This window comes from Paramormyrops kingsleyae, chromosome 6 (assembly GCF_048594095.1).
Source record: "Paramormyrops kingsleyae isolate MSU_618 chromosome 6, PKINGS_0.4, whole genome shotgun sequence".
Taxonomy (NCBI): domain Eukaryota; kingdom Metazoa; phylum Chordata; class Actinopteri; order Osteoglossiformes; family Mormyridae; genus Paramormyrops; species Paramormyrops kingsleyae.
In genome coordinates this window covers 39,603,182-39,608,582 of record NC_132802.1, presented here as the reverse complement: position 1 = coordinate 39,608,582, position 5,401 = coordinate 39,603,182, and the positions used below count along the sequence as shown (strand labels likewise).

The 5,401-nt window shown below is 46.6% G+C and overlaps 1 non-coding gene across 1 annotated transcript; it reads right to left on the bottom strand.

Moving 5' to 3' along the window:
- Positions 1 to 416: 416 nt before the first annotated feature.
- On the bottom strand, positions 417 to 489 carry trnak-uuu (transfer RNA lysine (anticodon UUU)). Its single transcript has one exon. It is a non-coding gene; the product is annotated as a tRNA-Lys (tRNA).
- Positions 490 to 5,401: the final 4,912 nt, after the last annotated feature.

Sequence of the window (5,401 nt, the reverse complement as noted above, 5' to 3'; positions counted from 1 at the left end):
TATCCAGGATTTGACATAACTGGTACGCAAGTACACATTCACCTTAAAAAGCGATATGTGCGGCAATCGGTTGTAGTAGCAGCATGAATTGGCCTGGACAGGAGGCTTATAACAGGGGATGTTACAGGACCGCGTGGTTTATCCCGAGGTGTTTTGCTGTTCTCTATGGCCATCACCATCTTGGACAGGTACCCGGCACCCGAATGCCACAGATACACCACGCATATGCCCGGGTCCAATCTTCTGGGTCTGTCCCACACTATCACTCTTTACAATCATCCTGCACTTTATACTGTATACCAGTGTTTCCAACTCCAGTCCTCGGGGACCCACAGACAATCCATGTTTCAGTCACTCAGCCTTTCGGAGTGACGACGTACAGGCCACCGTGCCCTACAGGTGCATAAAGGGACTGCTGCTCAAATAGGGACTTGAACCCTGGACCCTCAGATTAAAAGTCTGATGCTCTACCGACTGAGCTATCCGGGCTCTTGGCTGTAAGTGAAAACCCCATAATCAGGTCCTTGTGTTCACCTAATATGGGCACGTTGCGTAACTTGGTGCAGGTTCTGTGAATGACTTAAATATCACTGCACTTCTGTGTAAGTATTAACAATATAGACTTTCTCGACGACTACAAAGTCGATCATCGAACTGCAGCCTAGGGTGTCCTGGTGCCAAGTGTACATATGAACACCCTTATGTCTGAACATGGTGTTCATTATGGACAATCCATGACGAGCACAGAAGTCCAACAACAGAACACCACTCGGGTTCAGATCGGGGGGGGGGGCGTTCCTCCCAATCACGGCACTCCAGGTCTCACTGTCATTGCCCACACGAACATTGAATTCCCCCAGCAGAACAAGAGAGTCCCCGGGGGGAGCGCTCTCCAACACCACTTCCAAGGACTGCAAAAAGGGTGGGTATTCTGAACTGCCGTTTGGCGCATAAGTGTAAACAACAGTCAGGACCCATCCCCCCACTCAAAGGCGAAGGGAGGCTACCCTCTCGTCTATTGTGGTAAACCCCAATGTACAGGCGCCCAGCCAGGGGGCAATAAGTATTCCCACCCCAGCTCGGCGCCTCTCCCCGTGAGCAACTCCAGAGTGGAAGAGGGTCCAACCCCCTTCGAGGAGACTGGTTCCAGAGCCCAAGCCGTGCGTGTCGGAACCTCACAGCCTCGCGCACCAGCTCAGGCTCCTTCCCCACCAGTGAGGTGCACCAGCTCAGGCTCCTTCCCCACCAGTGAGGTGACATTCCATGTCCCTAGAGCTAGCTTCTGTAGCCGAGGATCGAACCGCCAAGGTCCCCGCCTTCGGCCACTGCCCAACTCACACTGCACCCGACCCCTATGGCCCCTCCTACAGGTGGTGAGCCCATTGGAGGGGGGACCCACGTGCCTTGTTCGGGCTGTGCCCGACCAGGTCCCATGGGTGTAGGCCTGGCCACCAGGGCCCAGTTTTTCAAAAGTAATTCACTAGGATTTTGGATAATGGATTGGATCAAATCTTGAAAATGGGTTTTTCAAAAGAAAAAACGGATTACATAATCGGATTAGATCACGTAATCCAATCTTGGTTTTGATCCGGATCAAACCTTTAGTTTGGGTTTTTCAGAACTTTTTTGTAGGATTTGGATCACTTTGATCAAAAAAATCTGGATTAAACTGATCCCATCAGAAGGGTGGATTCAGCATGGATTTCATGGCCAAAATGTAATGAAAACTTTAAAAATGTATCAAATAATACTATATTTGGATCATGCAGTATCTTACAAGATATCTTATTTATTCATAAGGTTTTAATTTTATTTGTTCATCCGTCAGGCTACAGTGATTAGGTAGGCTTTAACCAACCCGATCTCACGAATTTTCGTGCAGCCATCACGACATAAAATCTATTTAAACGTGCTGTGATCACGTTTTCGGCTTTTTTTACGTGCTGGGGTAACGTTTCCCCTCCCTATGTGTTTTAATGGGCAGTGCCTAACACCGCCACTATGAGCGCTAACTGGTGACTAAGGGACAGGAAAGTCATGCATGCCCAGAATCATTGTTTTTTGTGATCTGATAACGCTTTCCATAACGTGTGACGCGACCTTGCAAAACAGAGCTTGGATTTTACTTCTGTTGCATGAATGAGTTAGTGTATGGAGGGAAATCCTGGACATTATTCAAAAGGAATTATTAACAGAAGTAAAATCCAAGCGCTGTTTTGCAAGGTCGCGTCACACGTTGTTGAACCACATTGGAATGCAGATCTGAGGGGGAGCCATTTTAGCTGAAACCCCATAACTGCTAGGGGTACTTTAGCTGCAGGGAAGGGCACAAACCTGTTGGCGTCACAATGTTGGCTCCGTAAGCGGCCACCATTTCCCATAGAGAGCTACCGGGTGCTAGTGCTCTCCTGGACCTTCCACGACATCATCACCACCGTCCCCTGGAGGAAATCAGGTAAGAATTGACAATTTTTACTATGGGGATAATTATGCATGTTTAAACCCTGTTTAACCCCCTGGGGCCTGAGGCCTCTTTTCCACTTTCGAGGTAGTCTGACATGCCTTGACATTTTAAAATATTTCACCTATCTAAAAAACATTTATCCCAAAGTGTTACATTTGCTTTTATTTAGCACAAACTCAGCACCAATAATCTGAGACCTCTTAGAATGTTATTGTTCTATTTTTTGTTAAAATCAACTTTAAACATATAGTTTTCAAAAACCTATTTTCAGACATGCTGAGAAATTGTAAAAAATCACATTATAGACATTTCTAGGTAAGACTTTTGAGCTCTGAAGCTTATAGACACAGGGGTTGGCTACACATAGGTGAAAGTGACATTCTGAAATTTTATGTAGTTTGATTACTAAAGTGTTAGTACTTTAGAGTGACACTCTTTTTCTCAAAGTCAGTGGCCTTCAAAATGAATATTGATGAGATAGGTGTCCTCACACCTGTAGTAGTCTGCATGCTGTCAATGGCCCATCAGTCTGGAATGTCACTGCACCCCACACCCATCACTTTGGAAAGGCAGTTTGAAACGCAAGAAAAGTAGCAACAATAAAATCACTTTCACAGTTTATTGCTAGATGGAATGAAAAATGAAAAACTGTTACTATATAAATATAGAAAGCGATAAATATGATGCAGTGACTATTATTAACACTCTGGGGACGAGGGCATCGTCTTGTATTTCAGTTTATATCTCACTGTAATCATTATGTAAAATCATGAAAAAAACACTGACTAAATCCGTTATCTGTCTTCTTTTCAAAACTTCCATTGTCAGAAGTATTAAAGTTTTTAAAATTAGGTTAAATAGGCAAAAAAGCAAATCGTGTCACCTTTCTTTACTTTAAATACGCTGCGTTTGAATCGGCCACCACGTGACTGCAGGCACACAGGCTTAGCCCACTGAGCCATGAATGCAGTTATGAGCTTCGCTGCTGAAAGTGGCAACACTGGCGCAAAGCTTCAGCAGCAGAGACGTATCTGTGTGCTATATTGTAGCCGATCAGTGTAAACACTACCCAGACATGTGCTCTTGTTTATTTCATTCAAAATGGGCGTATTCACATATTTCTTTACCCAATACTAACTGTCGGATTATTATGTTATTATCATGCGAATAGCGCGATTTGCAAGTGGGTGGGCGATCAGAGCCGCTTCGAGAATTGTTCTTTCAATTCGTATCACGAAGCTGTAAAAATATATTTAGTTTCTACCTATATATTTTTGAAAAGTAGACCGTCCAAGGTTTCTGAGAGTATTTTTAAAATGTGTATATGACAAAAACTCGCGGAGTTATTTAAACAGTTTTGCGAAATTTCTGTCAGATCCCGTACGGCGGGACCGCCGACCCCAAGGAGTTAAAGGGATGATGTGTCGGTGCGTAAGCGGGCTGATGCACCGATGAACCCGATTGATTGGCCAGTGCATTACTGTGTCCCTGGGACGCCAGGGTGCAGTTAGGGGTCTGACCCCTATTCATAAACCTAACCCTAACCAATAACCCTAACCCCTAACCCTTCTTCCAAATCGTCCAGCTCGGTGTCGGAAATCACGATCATGTTGAACTCTTCATCTGTTGGAAAGCAATATGTCCCTTTAGCCTCACCGTCGCTGTTCACTAGCTGATGTGATCAACTTGTTTTTTCTACACAGTGTGTCTCACATATCGCAGATGTTTCATCTTGGGGACCACTGGTCCCTTGCGTTGACCGTGGGGTGTCCTCGGCCAAGGACAAATTGAGCGGCTCACCGGGAGCTGTTGGAAAGTAATATGTCACTTTAGCCTTACCGTAACTGTTCACTTGCTGACGTAATCAACTTGTCTTTTCCTACAAGAGGCATGTCACCTTCGTAGCCCGTCTCACACAGAGGCTCCACTCCACTGCATTGCGACGTGTGGTCGAGCTCTACAGAGGAGGGGCTGCTGGGGAGACGGACGAGAGCCTTCCTACGGCGGAGGCTGACCCTAGAGGTGCGTGGTGGCGACACAGACGGCTGACCGGCTTTATGTGGCGGACATCTGCTGCCACCGAATGCACAGCGAAGATTGTTCTGGCCAGCCTGCAGCTCCTCCAGCTGGGGGGCCGCCACATAAATCCGGTCAGCCGTTTCTAAGCTGTGGCACATCATGCGTGCCACCACACGCCTCTGGTCTTCTGGCAAGTTCCGCTCGACCTGTGAATGACAAATGGAAATTGATGAGAGTCGAGACAATCTCTGAAAGAGAGAAGATTACTTGGATTGTTTCCAACTTTCACTCACGCAGGTCGAGACACCGCTCCGTATGTCGTTAATGGAGAACGGGCGAGGCATGCCAGCTTCCCGGCATGCCTGCATCACAAAGAAGTTTAGTTTTTTCAGCGGCTGCCCGGAGGAGCTGAAGAAAAAGGTCTTTGTGTAAAGCGTGAAGCCAGGTAATTTCGATCGTATGTTTTGGAAGCTGCACATCCACCCGTACTCCCTCTCGTTAAGCACGATGTTCGCATGGCCGTAGCTCCCAGATGTGTTATGGTGTGCGGCCTGTGAAGACGAGATGACATGTTAGACGTGACCAAGTCCGTACCTGCATGCTGCGTCAATGTCTTGTTGCACTGAGATGTGATATGACCAAGTCATTGGGCACTCACATGTATGATGACCCTGCCATCAGATATGTTGGCCTCACTGACCTCCGAGGCCAACAAGTTGACAAGAACACAGGCGCGGTGGCCACTGTTTGAAAATATATAAGTGGCCAACGCGCCGATGAACTTGTTTCTGTGTCTCATGTCGTGGGGATCCGCCCATAGAGCCTCTGTACGTGAAACACAAACCTGTAGAGAGCTCCGACAATCGCGCACCAGTTGGTATTTTACTTTCTTTTTTTTGCTTTATCAATTGCCTGTGA